This window comes from Vulpes vulpes, chromosome 12 (genome assembly GCF_048418805.1).
Source record: "Vulpes vulpes isolate BD-2025 chromosome 12, VulVul3, whole genome shotgun sequence".
Classification (NCBI taxonomy): domain Eukaryota; kingdom Metazoa; phylum Chordata; class Mammalia; order Carnivora; family Canidae; genus Vulpes; species Vulpes vulpes.
In genome coordinates this window covers 7,599,539-7,619,612 of record NC_132791.1, presented here as the reverse complement: position 1 = coordinate 7,619,612, position 20,074 = coordinate 7,599,539, and the positions used below count along the sequence as shown (strand labels likewise).

At 40.3% G+C, this 20,074-nt stretch overlaps 1 pseudogene; it reads left to right on the top strand.

Annotated features, from left to right (window-relative positions):
* Positions 1 to 15,717: 15,717 nt before the first annotated feature.
* Positions 15,718 to 16,309, top strand: LOC112923015 (large ribosomal subunit protein eL29 pseudogene; annotated as a pseudogene).
* Positions 16,310 to 20,074: the final 3,765 nt, after the last annotated feature.

Sequence of the window (20,074 nt, the reverse complement as noted above, 5' to 3'; positions counted from 1 at the left end):
AATTGCTTTAGAGTTTTTGTTGTCTGTTCAGTTTTAGTATCAGAATTATGGCAACTTCTGCTGGTAAATTAGAAGATCTAGTTTTAGTTCCACTAGTGGTTATCTTTAAACTTTAAATAATATACTTAAATCATCATCCTCAGAAGCAAAAATGTTATTTATTGACTCCACTCTGAGAAATGAAAAAGTTAGCCCTCATACTAAGTCTCATGACTCTTTCATTATGGTCAGCCTCATCAGAGTATTACTATTTTCACATTCTGTAAATTTTCTGTTAAGAATTATAACTATCCTGGGGCACCTGGGTGGCTCAGTCAGTTAAGCATCTGCCTTGTATTGAGGTCATGATCCTAGAGTCCTGGGATCAAGCCCTGTGTCAGGCTCCCCGCTCAGAAGGAGTCTGTTTCTCCCTCTGCCCCTCACCCTGCTCATGCTCTATCTCTCTCTCAAATAAATAAATAAAAATTTAAAAAAAGAATAACTATTACATTAAACTATATATTCACATCTAGGTGGATTAATGTTCATTGATATTTGTGTTTTTTGTTTTGTTTTGTTTTATTTATTTATGAGAGACACAGAGACACAGGCAGAGGGAAAAGCAGGTTCCATGCAAGGAGCCTGACATGGGACTCGATCCTGGGTCCCCAGGATCAGGCCCTGGGCTGAAGATGGAGCTAAACCACTGAGCCACCCAGGTTGCCCAATATTTGTGTTTTTTAAATTTTTAAAAAAGATTTTATTTATTTATTCATGAGAGACACAGAGAGAGGCACAGACATAGGTAGAGGGAGAAGCAGGCTCCCCCCGGGGAGCCTGATGTGGGGCTGGACCCCATGACCCCAGGACCCCCACCTGAGCCAAAGGCAGACACTCAACCACTGAGCCACCCAGGCGTCCTGATAGTTATGTTTTTTCTTAATTCGTCTTTCAGTTAGCAGAATTAGATCTTCAACAATCTTTTTGAAAAAGACATCATGTGTTATCTGTTTCCTGTGTCCTTATGATTCTATTAACTTCTCTACATTAAAACTTCAGTGAAGAAATATTGAGTCACTGACCTCTCCCAGAAAACGCTGTGGCTATAACCCTACCGTATTCTAGCATTTAAAACTATGATGGAAAAGATTCAAGCCAGTGTTTTCCTTCTAAAGTTGTTGGGTTGGTTTTTTTTCTTAAGATTTTATTTTTAAGTAATCTCTACACCCATCCTCAGGCTCAAAACCACAACCCCGAGATCAAGAGTCACATGCTCCATGGCCTGAGCCAGCTGGGCACCCCCAAGCCAGTCTTCTATATGAACTATTTCTTTAGGCAGATGCATAAAGAAACCTTTCTTCATCTTTGAGATTTAGATAATTATTTATTTATTTATTTTAAATTTTTTATTTATTTATGATAGTCACACACAGAGAGAGAGAGAGAGGCAGAGACACAAGCAGAGGGAGAAGCAGGCTCCATGTACCGGGAGCCCGACGTGGGATTCGATCCCGGGTCTCCAGGATCGTGCCCTGGGTCAAAGGCAGGCGCCAAACCGCTGCGCCACCCAGGGATCCCTAGATAATTATTTAGAATATGCCTTATTTTTCTCTCTCTGTCTCTCTGCCTCTCTGTGTGTCTATCATAAATAAATTAACAAACAAACAAATAAATAAAAACATAAAACCTTAAAAAAAAAAAAAAAGAGGCAGATGCCTGGGTGCCTCACTGGTTGAGCGTCTGTCTTCAGCTCAGGGTGAGATCCTGGTTCAGGGATCGAGTCCTGCATCAGGCTCCCTGAAAGGAGCCTGCTTCTCCCTCTGGCTGTCTCTCTGCCTCTCTCTCTGTGTCCCTCATGAATAAATAAATAAAATCTTTAAAAAGAAAAAAGAAATATGCCTTATTTTGCATATGTTAATTTTTCTAGAAACAATCTTTTTTAAAAAAGATTATTTGTTCATGAGAGACACACACACAGAGAGAGAGAGGCAAAGACATAGGCAGAGGGAGAGGCAGGCTCCCTATGGGGAGCCAGACATGGGACTCGATCCCAAGACCCTGGGATCACGACCTGAAGGCAGATGCCCAACCACTGAGCCACCCAGGTGTCCCTCTAGAAACAATCTTATAGACAATTCTCTGATTATATACCCATTTTTTCCCTGTTTGACTATTACTATTTATCTACTGGTTTGCAGGTACCTGAATTGAACTTACGTGAGTTCGCTCCTTGGTGAGTCAGATAGAAACTACATCAGGTGGAGTTGGCACACAAAGGAAACTTCATTTGCAGCAAATAAGGAGATCCCAGGGAACAATTTCCAAAGCTGAGACTCCCCAAGCAAGGGTTAGAGTTCCTTTTAATTAGAGTTAGAATGAATATTTAGATAGGAGAGCCTTGTCACCTATGAAGAGGCAGGCCTGAAGGAAACATGCCTAAACATACATTGTATATGTTATGTGAATGCAACTTGTGCTCCTCCTTGAACAGAGATTTTAGTATTATAATGAGGTAAAGGTAATTGTCCGTCATTCTATGGGTCACTCCATTGTCCATCTGCACTGACGTGAGTCTGTGGTTAAGATCAAACTGATCTGGGCATTCTGGTCCTGCTGGAATTCTTTGTCAGGACAGTCATTGCTTGAGGGGTAGTTTGTGTTTCCATCATGGGATGCTATACCCCTCAGATCTTTTGCCTGACTTAAGAGATAAGCTGTAAATAAGAGCTTAAGAAAAAAAACATGGGACAAAGGTCAGTAGGTACAAGCAGGTGAGCGATGCTTGTCAGTTCTTGGGTTTAGCTGGTGACAGTGTCCCTAGCATCTGCAGTAGGTGTCTTCTTCCAGAATCTGTCTTCTCTCTTCATTTTCTTTATGGTGTTTTTTTTAAATTTTATTTGTTTAAGTAATATCTACACTCAGTGTGGAGCTTGAACTCAAGACCCTGAGATCAAGAGTCTCATACTCTTCCCACTGAGCCAGCTAGGCGTCCCTTAATGGTGTCTTTTGATGAACAGAAACTCTTAATTTTAACAAAGTAAAATTTATTGATTTTTTTTTTGTTTATAGTTTGGGGCTTCAGCTCAAGTTTCTATTCAGTATTATACTGTAGTTCCCTGTGAAGTAAAGATAAGAAACAGAAACAAAGGATAGGAATATTGGAAAGGAGAAAATAAATCGCCATTATTTGCAGTTGAAATAATTATGTAGAAAGTCTAAAAGTATGTTAAAATTATTAAAATTAATGAGAGTTTAATAAGAGTCTAGGTATAAGATGAATATGTAAAAATCAATCGTATTTGTATATACTAGCAACAACAGTTAGAAAATATCATTTATTTTTTAAAAGATTTATTTATTCATTTGAGAGAGAGAGAATGAGCAAGGGGGGGAAGGGCAGAGGGAGAGGGAGAGAGAATCTGAAGCAGTTTCTGTGTGGAGCAGGGAACCTGATGCAGGGCTCGATCCCAGGACCCCAAGATCATGACCAGAGCCAAGATCAAGAGTCGGCTTTCCAACCAACTGAGCCACACAGGTGCCTCAGAAACATCCTTCAGAAATGGCAATACTGGGCAGCCCGGGTGGCTCAGCAGTTTAGTGCTGCCTTTAGCCCAGGGTGTGATCCTGGAGACCCGGGATCGAGCCCCATGTCAGGCTCCCTGCATGGAGCCTGCTTCTCCCTCTGCCTATGTCTCTGCCTCTCTCTCTCTCTCTCTCTCTCTCTCTCTCTGTGTGCATCTATCATGAATAAATAAAATTAAAAAAAAAAAAAGAAATGGCAATACCATTGCCACAGAACTATAGAACTATAACGGTTAAAATGACAAATTTTATCTTAGGTATATTTTACCATCAAAAAAATGCAAAAAAATATGCCATTACATTTTGTTACAGTAATAAAAAGGGGCACCTAGATGGCTCAGTGGATTGAGTGTCTGACTGTGGCTTAGGTCATGAGGTCAGGGTTCCATGACCCTGGAATTGAGCCCTGCATCAGGTTCCATGCTCAATGGGGAGTCTGCTTCTTCTCTCCTTCTGCCCCTCCCCCTGCTCATGCTCTGTCTCTCAAAATAAATAAATAAAATCTTTAAAATAATAATAATAAAAATAAAGGTAAGATACTGAGGAATATGTCCAACCAAATATCTGTAATTCCTTATGGAAAGAAAAAATGAAACTGTATTAGGAAAGACTCAGTTTAACCCACGTGACATATCATGTTTATAGACTAGAGGATAGTAAATTGTAAAGATATAATTTCCCAAAAGGATCTATAAATTAAAAAAAATATCTCAAAAGATTTTCCTAGGAATTTGGTGAAATGATTTCTAGAATAGCCAAGACAATCTTGAGGAATAACATGTAAGAGGACTTGCTTCACCAAGTATTAAGACGCATATTATAAAATTAATCCAGAAAAAATGTGTTGCCATAAGGGATAGGCAAGTTGTCTAGTGGAACAGATCTGGCTGTATATGAAAATTTGATGTAGGATAAAGGAAGCATTTATTTTTTTAATTTTTGATTTTTTAAAAAGATTTTATTTATCCATTTGAGAGAGAGTGTGTGAGCAAGGGGAGGGGCAAAGGGAAAGGGAGAAGCAGACTTCCTGCTGAGTGCAGAGCCCAACCTAAGGCTCAAACCCAGGACCCTGAGCTCATGATGAGCCAAAGTCAGATGCTTAACTGATTAAGCCACCCAGGTGCCCATCACAAGAAGCATTTACTTCAATTGGAGGGAAAAAGTGGAAAGTTGATACCTATCTCATTCCAAATACAGTATCAACCTCATACATACAATAAGTAGCTCCAGATGACTAAATATTGAGAGGCAAAACTTTCAAGCTTCTAGAAGAATATTTAGGAGACCATCTTTATGACTTTATGATAGAAAGAGAGTTCTTGGGACACCTGGGTGGCTGAGTGGTTGAGCACCTGCCTTTGGCCCAGGGCGTGATCCTGGAGTCCCAGGATTGAGTCCCACAATGGGCTCCCCACAAGGAGCCTGCTTCTCCCTCTGCCTATGTCTCTGCCTCTCTCTCTGTCTCTCATGAATAAATGAATAAAATCTTTAAAAACAAACAAAAAGTTATATGATACAATTGAGTCATTGTCATAGCCCATTGTAGTGAAGTTATATCATTTATACCATTTGTTTAAAGTTAAAAAGCAAGCACAAACAAAGCTAACCAATGTATCATATACACACACAATTTTATAAAAGATGACAAGAGTGGGATGCCTGGGTGGCTCAGTTAATTAAGCATCTTGAATCTTGGTTTTGGCTCAGGTCATGATCTGGGGTCATGGGATCTAGCCCTACATCATGTTCTCTATTTGGCGCAAAGTCTGCTCCAGATTCCCTCTCATTCTCCCTCTTCTTCTTCCCCTGCTAGTGCGCTCTCTCTAAAATACATAAATAAAATCTCTTAAAAAAAAAAGATGACAAGGAAAAGATAAAAATAAAGCTCAGCATAGTGGTTACTTCTGGGGAGGAGGTAGTGATGTAGGATCAAGAGAAGCACATGATTCATTTCTAGTCCTTTAACTGGGTTACAGTTTTACAAATATTTATTATTATCTCATAATTTATATATAATTTATAATTTATATATATATTACACATATTTTGGATGTATTGAATTATTCTACCCACACATATACACAAAATCTAGCCCATTTTTGTCAGCAGTGATATATGTCCCTACACCTCATTCCTTAGGGCAAAGTTTCTCAACCTCAGCACAATTAATATTTTGGATCTGGTAGTTTTTGAGAAGGGAGTTGTACTATCTTGTATATTGTGGAATGATTAGCAGAAACCCAGACTAGATGCTAGTACCACTCCCCTCCCAAATGTGAATGTGACAACTGAAAATGATATTCACAAATGTCTTCTGGTTAGCAAAATCCATTTAGAACCATTGCCTTGGAGATTTATCCTTATGTTCAATCATTTAAAATGATGGGTTTTTTAAAAAACAAATTATGTCATGTTGTAAGATTTTAAGATTTATTTATTTATTTATTTATTTATTTATTTATTTATTTATTTATTTGAGAGAGAGAGCACCATTGGAGAGGAGGGGCATAGTAAATGGGAGAAGACTCTGTGTTGAGCTGGGAGCCCAACATGGGATTTGATCCCAGGACTCGAGGATCATGACCTGAGCCAAAGGCAGTCACTTACCTGAGACACCAGGTGCCCCTAAGATTTTTTTTGAAAGATTTTATTTATTTATTCATGAGAGACACACACAGAGACAGAGAGGCAGAGACACAAGCAGAGAGAGAAGCAGGCTCCATGCAGGGACCCTGATGTGGGACTCGATCCCGGGTCTCCAGGATCAGGCCCTGGGCTGAAGACAGCTGAACTACCCAGGCTGCCCCCCCTAAGATTTTAAAACTTTTTAAAGAAATTTTATTTTTCAGAGCAGTTTTAGATTTACAGAAAAATTGTGAAGATAGTGCAGAATTTTTACACGTCCTACACCTAATTTTTGATGTTATTAACATCTTACAGTGTAGGGTAGATTAGTCATAATTAATGAACCTATATTGAATAACACTGTTATTAACTAAAGACACTATTTTATTAAGATTTCCTTAGTTGGGCAGCCCGGGTGGCTCAGTGGTTTAGGCCACTGCTTTCCGGCCAGCGGTTTAGCACTGCTTCTCTCTATCTGTTTCTCGAATAAATAAATAAAATATTTTTTAAAATTTTCCTTAGTTTTTTACTGAATGTTGTTTTTCTGCTTCAGGATTTCATCTAAGACACCACATTACATTTAGGCATCATGTCCCTTGAGGACCCTCTTGGCTGTGACAGTCTCTCAGACTTTCCTTTTTTTTTTTTGATGACCTTGCTAGTTTTTTTTTTTTTTTTAAGATTTTATTTATTTATTCATGAGACACAGAGACAGAGAGAGGCAGAGACACAGGCAGAGGGAGAAGCAGACTCCACGTAGGAAGTCTGACGTGGGACTTGATCCCAGGACTCCAGGATCATGCCCTGGGCTGAAGGCGGCACTAAACCGCTGAGCCACCCGGGCTGCCCTGACCTTGATAGTTTTGAGGAGTATTGCTCAGGTGTTTTGTGCAATGTTCTTCAACTGGGACTTGTATGGTGTGTGTGTGTGGGGGGGGGGGGTTGATGGTTAGACCAGGGTTTTAGGTTTTTAAGGGAGAGACCACAAAGATAAAGTGCCATTTTCATCATGCTATATCAAAAGCATGTATTATTGGGCCACCTGACTGGCTTAGTCGGTGGAGCGTGCAACTCTTGATCTCAGAGCTGTAAGCTTGAGCCCCACGTTTGATGTAGAGATTACTTAAAAATAAACCTTTAGGGGCACATGGGGGCTCAGTTGGTTAAGTGTCTGACTCTTGGTTTCAGCTCAGGTCATGATCTCAAGGTTGTGGGATCGAGCCCCGTGTCAGGCTCTGCACTCTGTGCAGAGTCTGCTTGGGATTCTCTCCCTTTCTGTGTGTGTGTGTGTGTGTGTGTGTGTGTGTGTGCTTGCTCTCTCTCTCTCAAATAAATAAAATATTAAAAAAATAAAATCCTTAAAACAAAAGGGCAAGTATCATCAACATGACTTATCACAGTTGATACTGACTTCAATCATCTAGAAGAGGTCATGTTTCTCAGCTCCCTTCATTGTAAAATCATTTCCCCCCCTTTTCCTTTTTCCTACTGTACTATTTTCCTACTGTACTCTTTGGGAGATGTCATTTTATTACAGCCCATACTTAAGGATGGGGAGTTATTCTCCATCTTCTTAAGGCAGCAGAATTAACTATTTGGAATTAAACTATTTGGACAATGTAACACACAGTTTGGAATTAAACTATTTGGAATTCTTCTACACAGGAAATTTGTTATTTCTCCCCACTTATTTATTTATTCAATCATATAATTATATCAGTATGGACTCAAAATATGTATTTTATACTTTGGTTGCAATTCAATACCACTTTATTTTGTTGCCCAAATTGTTCCAGCTTTGACCATTGGGAGGTCTTTCAGTTGACTTCTATGCTCCTTTGACATACTTCCTCCAATGTGGGTTTTTTGTTGTTTGTTTTCATTTTTCAGCAACTCCTAATTTTCTGCCACTACAGAATGTTTCAGACTCATCTTGCATATTTTCTGCTCTAGCTCTAGGATTGGTCATTTCTCTTAGTAACATTCATTCTTTTCACTGGAGTATAATATTAGAAATCACATCTAAGGGATAGCTGGCTGGCTCAGTCAGAAGAGCATACAACTGTTAATATTGGGGTTGTAAGTTTGAACCCCCACATTGGGTGTAGAGATTACTTAAAAATCTTAAAAATAGAAAGAGAAAAAGATATCAAATCTGATTTCTAGGGCAGCGTGGGTGGCTCAGCGGTTTAGCGCTGCCTTCGGCCCAGGGCCTGATCCTGGAGACCTGGGATTGAGTCCCATGTCAGGCTCCCTGCATGGAGCCTGCTTCTTCCTCTGCCTCTCTCTCATTCTCTGTCTCTGTCTCTCTCTCTTTCGTGAATAAATAAAATCTTTTTAAAAACTCTGATTTCTAGGTGTTCTCATTTCTATTGGAATTAAGATTGATTTTTTTAGTTTGAGAGTTTCACTTTAGGATGTTATAGGATTTTTATCTTATAGTCAGCGTTTATTTACTCTGCTCAGTTTACTTTGATCAACAGTTGCAGATCTGTCTTGTACATCACTTTTAATCTTTTAACTGCCCCTCACTTTCCAGTTTCAATTATAAGTCAGGAAACTGAATTCCGGAAAATTAAAATGTGTGTTACATTGTCTCTTCCTCAATTCTACCTTCCTTGCCATCTGAGAATGGATGCCAAGGTGGCCTTAATTTTTCCATGGTCCACTCATGTCCCTCATGCTTTCAGGTTACTGTTGGACCTTTATGGCCATCTCATTTACTTTCTAAAAATGGCACTGAATTACTATTTAGAGGAAATGTTTATCAAATCTCATTGCTTTCCTTAATTTGGGTACAAATTGGAAGGTATTCTTCATAGTCTAAATGGTAGGATTATGGTAGTTCCCTAGTTTCGTTATACTTGAAATTTTCTTCTCTGGCTTTGGTTCATTTCTGTTCACTTTCCCAGACTTCCATCTTCCCTGGAAGTTATATAATTATTAATGACTTTCATTAAAATATTTCTACTTTTCCTTTCACCAGCCCTTAACATGTTGTCCCTTACTTTTTCTACCCCTCACTGGTTAGTTCACATGTGATTCACCTCAGTTTTCAAAGAAGGGAGGGTGAGAGGGGTAGCAGAGAAAAAGAGGCAACTCCCTTTTTTTTTTTCTTCTTTTCCATTTAACCAGGTACTTACCAACTCTTCCTCCCTGAAATGAAATTAGTCTGCTATATTGAGTTGATTTACTTTTCCTGCCTTGTTATTCCATTTGTCTATCGACATGTGAAGTTGATACATATTTTAGATGCCTACAATATTGTAAAAGTTCTATACAGGACAAAATAGTCCCATCTTAGGCATCTGAGAACATATCGCAATCAGAAATATAAATTTTATTTTGCAACTAGAACAAGCCCTTTAGTCTGGCCACTAATTCAAACCTTCTCTAGATTTTTTGACATAACTCTTTAACAAAGAGCCAAATAGATTGGTTAGAGTATATTTTCTTTTTCCTCATTTGCCTTTTATTGAAATATTAGCCTGTGCAAAAAGCAGATCATAGTTCATAAGGTCAGTGGAAAGGTTCATGGGATGCCAGACAACTGAATAGAGCTGTTGTTCTCCCTCCCCAATATATTTCTAAAAAAATGTTTAACTGCAGATAATCCCATGGGGTGCACCAGGCAAATGTTCAACCTTGAACAGGCAAACAAACAAAAGGTCAATAGCAGAAAAACAAAAGAACAATCTGGAACACTTCTCTATGAAGATATGTTATTTAGGTAACTGGAAAAGCAAATGTCTCCACCCCCTTCCCCATCCATGAGGGTTGAGGATCACTTCTATCAGAGGATAATAAGTCCTCATATAACTTTTCTTCTCCTAGGGAAGTGGGAGTGTGAGACCCTAATCAAAAATTTAATTTAGCAGAGGGAGGTAGGATGACACTGACAAGAATTTCATTTGGCACAGAGTTAAGACATGCAGTTAATTCCCAAGCTTGATATTTGTGTATTAAAGTTGTGGCCATTAATGATAGATGGCTCAATTATGGGCCTGATTTTTATGCTAACTTTGAATGGTTTTATTTGTTTTTTTAGTGTCTATAGGGCACGGTTTGAAAGCTAGATTTAAAAAAAAAAAAGAACTGACGTTATTCTGCAAAATAAAATGCTGTATTTATAGTGAGCAGGGATGAAGCCATGTTGATTATAGAAGAGTCAAGTGTTTCTTTCTCAGCTTGCTAAGAATACCTATACTAGCAGTAGAGTGCTGTGTCACAGAATTAATGCATGACTTTGGGAGACGTGGCTGTGTTTGGCAGAACAGTTGTATACTGGATACCAGGAGAAATTCAGCGGAAATATCTCCACGGGAACTGGACTTGGAAAACCCACACCCAACCCAGACTCTCTTGCTTAAGTTATATTCAAAACAGAATGAATAATTCAGACTTGAGAAAATGTATAGCCTATGAAAAGAGGTTGGATCCTGATATAAGACCAACTCCTAGGGGTGCTTGGATGGCTCAGCAGTTGAGCATCTGCCTTTGGTTCAGGGCATGATCCCAGGCTCCTCGCAGGGAGCCTGCTTCTCCCTCTGCCTATGTCTCTGCCTCTCTCTATATATCTCTTATGAGTAAATAAATAAAATCTTTAAAAAGAATAAGACGAACTCCTGTGAGCAGGGCATGGGATTTCCTAAAAGGGGATGGAAATACTAAAAGCAATTTTTAAGAACTTATGATCCTGAGATCAAGACCTGAGCTGAGATCAAGAGCCAAACACTTAACTGAATGAGCCACCCAGGAGCCCCTAAAAGCAGTTTTGAAGGAGGAAATTTGAACAATATTGATGCCCTTAGAGAGAAAAGCAGATATGAAGGCAAGGAGCAAAGCTAGGGATTTGGATATGCTCAAGAGGGAATCCCCTTTGCAATGGTTTGCATTCTTTTGGTACTTTTGCCTTGAGATAGGGTATCATTTAAGCATTAGGTACAGATGCACATAACAGTAAACAAAAAATAAGTATCTTAAACTAGATAAAGATTAATTTCTCCTGCAAAAGGAGTCTAGAAGTAGTAGTTTCGGGACTATTATGGCATTCCATGTTCATTAGTGACCCAGTCTCCCTTTTTTTTTTTTTTTTTAAATTTTTTTTATTTATTTATGATAGTCACAGAGAGAGAGAGAGAGAGAGAGGCAGAGACATAGGCAGAGGGAGAAGCAGGCTCCATGCACCGGGAGCCCGATGTGGGATTCGATCCCGGGTCTCCAGGATCGCGCCCTGGGCCAAAGGCAGGCGCCAAACCGCTGCGCCACCCAGGGATCCCCCCAGTCTCCCTTTTATTACGTGAGCATGTGGTTTTCATTCTTGAGATCACAAAATGGCTGGAAGCTCCTTAAGGAAGCTTTCTCAGAAGTCCATTGCAATATCTCCCACTTATGCCCATATATTACCATATAATATGGTAACATGGCCACTCCTAGTTACAAGGCAGGCTGAGAGATGCAGGGTTTTTTTCTGGGCATATTGATACCTCCAATAATAGATACTATTGGGGGATACCTGGGTGGCTCAGTCAGTTAAGCATCTGCTTTCAGCTCAGGTCATGATCCTAGGGTCCTGGGATCCAGCCCCATGTTGAGCTCCCTGCTCAGCAGGGAGTCTGCTTCTCTGTCTCCCTCTGTGTGCCCTCTCTCTCTCAAATAAATAGATAAAATCTTTTTAAAAAAGATACTGTTGGGCAGCCCCGGTGGCTCAGCGGTTTAGCGCTGCCTTCAGCCCAGGGCATGATCCTGGAGACCCGGGATCAAGTCCCACGTCTTGGGAGCCTGCTTCTCCCTCTACCTGTGCCTCTCTGTGTCTTTCATGATTAAATAAATAAAATCTTTAAAAAAACTGTTGGTAAAAAAAAAGTGGATAATTTTTGGATACTGTTCATAAAAAAGTGGATAATTCATAATAGGTATTGGAAATATCTCTGACATGGCAGTTGTCCCATAAAACATAAAGTTAATTGTTTTATACATGTAATTATATATATGTAATTCCCTCGTGTAAGCCTCAACTCTTTGGTTGAGAGTCATGTGCAGATGGTACAGTAAATAAATGAACAGGCAAAAAAGTAACATAAGGCATGATCCACACATCTACATACCCATTCTACTCACTACTTGCATTCATGCAAGTGAGCACTTGTCTACTGAGGGAACTGTTTCCTGGAATTCTAAGAGATGGCAGCTGTAAAGTGAGGAAAACCCACAGTGTGCCAGTAGACTATCAGAAGGCCAGGTGGAAAGCTCAGGAGGGTACTGAGACAACTGCTCCCCATCCTACCTTTCTTCATTGAATCTTATAGGAGAAAGCTTACCTTTGAAGGAGTCACGGGAAAGGGGAAGACTAATCCCTACTATGATGCAATATAGATAGAGCTATTCCAAATATCACATCCAGAAATAACATCTAGAAGAAAAGAGACAACCTATTCTGTAGTTTCCCTTCCTTCCTTCTTTCCTTCCTTCCTTCCTTCCTTCCTTCCCTCCCTCCCTCCCTCCCTCCTTCCTTCCTTCCTTCCTTCCTTCCTTCCTTCCTTCCAAGATCTATTTATTTGAGAGAGAGAGAGAAAGAGAGAGAGAGAGCATGAGTGGGGGAGGAGCAGAGGGTGAGGGAGAGAGAGAATCTCAAGCAGACTCCCCACTGAGGGCAGAGCCCAACATAGGGCTCGATCTCATGAGATTGAGATCATGACCTGGGCCAAAATCAAGAGACTGGGCCACCCAGGTGCTCCTGTGGTCTCTTTCTTAAAATAAGAAAATCTTTCCCAGCAGACCTCACATTTGCCAGAACTAGATAACATGTCTACTTCTAAAGGCATGGGCAAGGGGAATGGGATTACACTGACTCTAATTGAGAGTAATTAGAGTTACTCTCAATCTTGGCTGCATATTTGAATCACTCGAGGTGAGGAGCTTTAAAATAAATACCACCTATGTATACTCTATACCAACTTAATTAGAATCTCTGGCAGTAAGACCCAGACATCAGATTTTTAAAAAGATCCCCAAGTGATTTCAATTTGCAAACAAGGTTGAGAACTACCAGCCTACACCTTTTCGTGCTCCAGTAAGCATTAGCCTTACCTGGAAACTTGTGAGAACTACAAATTCTTCAACTCTGTCTAAGACCTAGTTAATTAGAAACTCTGGAGGTTGGGCTTATTAATCTGTGTTTTACAAAACTCTTCTGTTGATTTCAGTGCACATTAAAGTTTAAGAACCCTTGACTTAGACTAATCAAGATTTTATTCTAAACTGTAGTTACAGTTACCTTTTCTGAAGCATGGATGAGTAAAATTAGCAAGGACAACTAATTGAAAAGCATGGGCAGGCAATAAATAATCTCATCTCTAAGCATTTTCTTTCACTTAAAACATAAAACTTTTTAGTTTGAATTGATTTCAAGCTTATAAGAAAGTTGTAACAAAGAGAGAAAGGAATTCTCGTACATCTTTACTCCAAATCACCAATTTTTAACATTTTCCTACATTTGTTTCACCATAACCACTTCTCCATTACACACACACACATACACACTTAAGAGTTGATGAATATTAATTTCCTCTTATTCCTTAATACTTCATACTAGGAACACAGACAGTCTCTTACATTACCCCAGTAGTTATCAAGTTCAGGAAATTTATCATTGATGCAATACTTTACTCTGTAATACACATTCCAATTTGTCGACTGTGCTAGAGCAAATCTTTTTTGTATAGAATCCAGTCTAGGATCGTGTGTTGCATTAGTTGTAATGTCTTTTTTAGTCTAATTTAATCTTTTTTTTAAGATTTTATTTATTTATTCATGAGAGACACACAGAGAGAGGCAGAGAGACACAGGCAGAGGGAGAAGCAGGCTCCATTCAGGGAGTCTGATGTGGGACTCTTATCTGGGGACCCAAGGATCACGCCCTGAGCCAAAGGCAAATGCTCAATTGCTGAGCCACCCAGGTTTCCCAGTCTTGTTTAATCTATTACAGCTCTTCAGCCTCTCATTTTTCTCTTAATGACATTGACATTTTTTATTTCTCATCTACCTCTGTGATGATGTAGACAATCAGGGAAATTTCGTCCTCCAGAGGACATTCAGCAATTTCTGGAGTGTCAAAATTGGAAGGGCTAGGATGGTGGTATTGATTGCACAACAATGTGAAGTACTCAAGTCACTGAACTATACACTTGAAAATGGTTAACATGGTAAATTTAAGTTATGCATCTAAACATACATACATGGGAATATGGGCTATAGCATCCAGGGGGTAAAGGCCAGTAATGTTGCTAAACATTCTGCAATACACATGACAAACTTCTACAACAAAGGATTATCCAGCCCAAGGGGTCAATAGCCCCAAGGTTGAGAAATCCTGGTCTAAGTTGTAGTTGACCCTTGAACAATGCAGGGGTTAGGGGCACTGATGCCCACATAATCAAAAATCCATGTGTAACTTATGACTCCCCAGAAACTTAACTACTAACAGTCTACTATTGACCAGAAGACTTGCCAATAGCATCAACAGTCTATTAACACATATTTTCTATGTTCCATGTACTATATACTGTATTCTTTTTTTTTTTAAGATTTTATTTATTCATGAGAGACACAGAGAGAGAGGCAGAGGGAGAGGTAGGCTCCCCATGGGGAGCCTGATGTGGGACTCCATCCCGGGACCCGGGATCACGCCCTGAGCCAAAGGCAGATGCTTTGGGCCTTTGGCTGGGCCACCCACATGTCCCTATATACTGTATTCTTATAAAGTAAACCAGAGAAAATAAAATGTTAAAATCATAAGAGAAAATACATTTACAGGACTATACTGCATTTATCGAAAAAAATCCATGTAGATGTGGACTTACACAGTTCAAATCAGTTAATACAGTCAACTGTATTAACACAACCTTGCTAAACTGTATTGTGTATATCCATTGAACAAACAGTCTCACTTCTAGGAATGTATTCTGAGGAAAAATGAGTAGTGAACAATGATGCATGCACGAATGTTTTTATTGGAGACAATGTGGAAACAACTAAAATGTCCATCACAAATGAAAATGGTAAAATTAATTTCAGTATATTCATATAAAAGAAAACTATGCATTTGTTTTTTTTAAAAAGTCAAGGTATAGGTGCCTGGGTGGCTTAGTCAGTTAAGCATAAGACTTGATTTCAGCTCAGGTCATGATCTTGGGGTCCTGGGGTCCAGCCCCTTGTCAGGCTCTATGTTCAGTGGGGAGTCTGCTTGAGATTCTTTCTCCCTCTCCTACTGCCCCTCACCTGGCTCACACTCGCTGTCTCCAAATTAAAAAAAAAAAAATTTAAAATAAATAGTCAAGGTAAACTTTTAGGTGTAAACTTGGAAAAATGTCTATGATACATTAAGTAAAACAAAAAGTTTCCAAAACAATATAGTATATATATAATCTCCCCTATGATTTATAAATGATCAAAACCTATATAAAAATTTCAGATTTGCTTTTTCTCTTCTGGTCCATAGGCTCTTGGGGAGGCGTGGACTTTGATGCAGACATGGCCAAGTCCAAGAACCACACCATGCACAACCATCACAAAAATGGCACAGAAATGGCATCCAGAAACCCCGGTCACAAAGATATGAATCTCTTAAGGGGTTAGACCCCAAGTTCCTGAGGGACATGCGCTTTGCCAAGAAGCACAACAAGAAGGGCCAGAAGAAGATGCAGGCCAGCAATGCCAAGGCCATGACTGTACGTGCCGAGGCTATCGAGGCCCTTGTCAAGCCCAAGGAGGTCAAGCCCAAGATCCTAAAGGGCGGCAGCCGCAAGCTCAACCGACTTGCCTACATAGCTCATCCCAAGCTCGGAAACGTGCTTGAGCCCGCATTGCCAAAGGTCTCAGGCTCCGCCGGCCAAAGTCCAAGGCCAAGGCTCAAACCAAGGCCCAGGCTGCAGCTATGGCCCTGGCTCTGGCTCCTGCTCCTACTCCTGCAGCGCAGGCCCCCAAAGGTGCCCAGGCCCCCACAAAGGCTCCAGTGTAGAGTCTTCTGCCTGCCAGTGTGAGGACGCAAGGACTGGTATGACCCCTGGGCTTCTGTCTACATGGGCCTGGTGTCCTCTTGTGCTATTTGTACAAATCAACCTGCGGCAGGATCTGTCCAAAAAAAATTTTTTTTTTCAGACTTAAAGGATACATACTAAAATGTTAATAATTATCTCTGAAGGATGGTATTAAGATGGAAATTTTCACTTTCTATAGATTGTTGTAGTCCTGTATTATCAGAAAGATAAAGACATTTAAATACAGCTTGGAGGTTAATAACAGTTACTAATAAAATAGTGACTGGGAATAATTCTTTGAGAAACAAAAGGTACTGCTAGCAGGTCTATGGGGAAGATTTGGTACATTTTCAGAAAGAACTGCCATACACAAAACCCCAAGGATTTCCCCATTTAACCTGGACCAGGGTGAGCTGTCTTGTGGGTGAAGAAAATGGAAAGTTTCAAGAGCCCCCTGACTTTTCTAAAGCGATTAAAAGCATGTGCATTGTATTGTTGGCCTCTAACTATCATTAATTAGTAATTTTATATTTGGAGAAGCCCAGGATATCTTAAAAGTCAAGTTGAAAAATCACAATGGTAAATAACACACTAAAGCAGTGTTTTCCAAATAGTAAGCTATAATCCATTAATGAATCATCCAAATAATTTAGTATATTATGATCAACTTGATAGAATATAATAGATTCAATAAAATAGAAAACTGTGTGTCTTGGGTCTGGATGAAAAATTTCTTTATGGGGGTACCTGGATGGCTCAGTTGGTTGAGCATCTGACTCTTAGTTTTAGCTCAGGTCATGACCTCAGGGTCATGAGATAAAGCCCCGCATCAGTCTCCACACTAGGTAGGGAGTCTGCTTGAGATTCTCTCTCCCTCTGTTCCTCCCTCCCTCTCTCTCAAATAAATAATCTTTAAAAAATTTCTTTCTTTATGTGGCTGCGGCCAACACATTTGAATGTTACTGCATTATATACTCAAAAATATATTCTTAGGGTGCCTGGGTGACTTATTTGGTTAAGGATCTAGCTTTTGGTTTCAGCTCAGGTCATGATCAGGTTTCTGGGATTAAGCCCTGTGTCAGGTTCCCCACTCAGCAGGGAGTCTGCTTCAGGATTCTTTCCCTCTTCTTCTGCCCCTCCCCCTGCTTACACTCTTTCTCTAAAAAAATTAATCTTTTAAAAAATATATATATTCTTATGCAAGATAGAGTTAGAAGAGACCTTATTTGATAATTTAAGGTTAAAGTTCTCAATGTTATACCGTTTTAAAAGTTTTTTATTTAACTAATCTCTACACCCAACATTGGGCTTGAACTCTTAACCCTGAGGTCAAGAGTCACATGCTCTTCTGACTGAGCCAGCCAGGTGCTCCTCAACGTCATATCTTCTGATATTTCAACTTAATTCTGCATTCTTAATTTCTCATGCATTTGGAAATTACTTTTTAGTATTGGCAGTATTAATTTAAATAATAATATAAAAGAATTAAGGTATCACATCCTGTTTTTAAGGATTTTTTTAAAAAAGATTTTATTTATTTATTCATGAGAGACACAGAGAGAGAGGCAGAGTTGTAGGCAGAAGGAGAAGTAGACTCTGCTGAGCAGGGAGCCCACTGTGGGACTCAAACCCTGGACCCCAGGAATCACGCCCTGAAAAGGAAGATGCTCAACCATTGAGTCACTCAGGCACCCCTTCTTTAAGGAATTTACAATTTAAAATATGCCTCCTCTTATTTCCCAGTTATGAGAATTCTGTAGAGAATTTCATGCTATTTTTGCCTTAATCCAACTAAGATTATAATAGTATGTCACAATATTGTTAATTAACGTTTTGCTTATACCATTTTGAATTTTAAAATAACAGTGCCATCTGGTGGTTCTTCTGAACATGTTTATATTTCTCTTGGGGATATATCAAAAAGTGAATTGCTCTTTTGCATGTGGATATCCAGTAGGTGGCAATTTTAACTTTTTGAGGAGCTGCAAAACTGTTTCCCAAAGTGGCTATATGCCTTTTGACATTCCCAACAATGAATGAGGGTTCCAATTTCTCCACATCCTGGCTTACTTATTTTCCATATTTTCTATTATAACTATTCTAGTATGCATAAAGTGGAATCTCATTGTAGTTTTGATTTGCAGCTCCCTAGTAACTAATGCTGTGGGCATCTTTTCATGTGCTTGCTGACCACTTGCATATATTCTTTGGAAAAATATCTATCCAGATCCTTTGTTCATTTTTTTTAAAAAAAGATTTTATTTATTTATTTTAGCGTGAGCTAGAGAGAGGGCACATGTGTGCATCCGCAGGAAGAGGGGCAGAGGCAAAGGGATAGAATCCCCAGCGGACTCTGAGCTTGCCTGAAGAGCCCTACCTAGGGCTCCATCTCATCATCTTGAGATCATGACCTGAGCCAAAATCATAAGTCAGATGCTTAACCAACCAGGCCACCCAGGAGCCCGTGTTCACTTTTTAGTCGGGTTGTTCACCTTTTTGTTGCTGAGTTGTAAGAATTCTCTATATATTCTGGATACCAGACCTTATTGGATATATGTTTGTATTTTATCCCATTCTGTAGGTTGTCTTTTCTTTTTTAAAAGGAGTTATTTACTTATTCATGAGAGACACACAGAGAGAGGCAGAGACATAGGCAAAGGGACAAGCAAGCTCCCCGCAGGGAGCTTGATGGGAGACTCAAACCCCGATCCTGGGGTCACACCTGGAGCTGAAGGCAGATGCTCAACCACTGAGACCCCCAGGAGTCCCTGTGGGTTGTTTTCACTTTCTTAAGTGCAAGGTAAGTTTTGCATTGAATGGTCCCTATCAACACTCTTCTTGAAACATCTAATACCTACAACAGTCTGAATAACACCTTGGCGTTTCCTCATTCCTCCCACACAGGCAGACCTCCTCTTTTTTGTCCTGCTGTATCTCCAGTGACCAGCATGAACTAGGTGCTACCACTTGTTGAATAAACAAATTCTGTAATTTCTAAGGACAATATCAAGGATGGCCAATTCAAATGCCTATAGGAAGCTGGCAACACACATGAATTAACAGAACCATTTAGGGCTTGCAGTAAGCGGAGGCATACGAACCCTATTTCCAAACTAGTTCAACTAGTCCTCATTTAACAACCTCATCATCCTGTTCTACCCTCTCAAAATACACTATCTCGGGAGGCCTGGGTGGCTCAGCGGTGGAGAGTCTGCCTTTGGCTCGAGGCGTGATCCCAGGACCCGGAACCGAGTCCCACATCGGGCTCCTTGCGGGGAGCCTGCTTCTCCTCTGCCTGTGTCTCTGACTCTCTGTGTCTGTCATGAATAAATAAATAAAATCTTTAAAAATTTTTAATTAAAAAAACACACTAGGGTCCGCTTGTGATGAGCGCTAGGTGTTGCATGGAAGTGTTCAATCACTACATTGTACCCTTGAAACTATTATCACACTGTATGTTAACTGGAATTTAAATAAACACTTAAAAAAAAAAAAAACCCGCAATACTAGATCCCAGAATTCACCTTATTCCTGCACTGAGTTTGGGAGTTTCTTCCGGAAGACCATTGCTAACTATGCATGCTCCCCCCAGACTGCTGCAAAGCGCTCAGCCCCAGAAGCTGCGGCTCATCACTGGGCGATGCGCGGACAGGCGAGGGCCGCCAGCCGTGGGCCGCAGCCCGGGGGAGGATGCGACCGTGGCCGGCTTCGGGAGCAAGCGAGGACGACGGCGCCCTCGGTGCTGCGCGCGCAGGAGCCAGGCACCGGGTTCGGGCGGGGGAGGGAGCCCGCAGGTCAGCCTCTGCAGAGAAGCGGCCCCGCGCCCTCCACGAGGTCCCGAGGGCGCGACT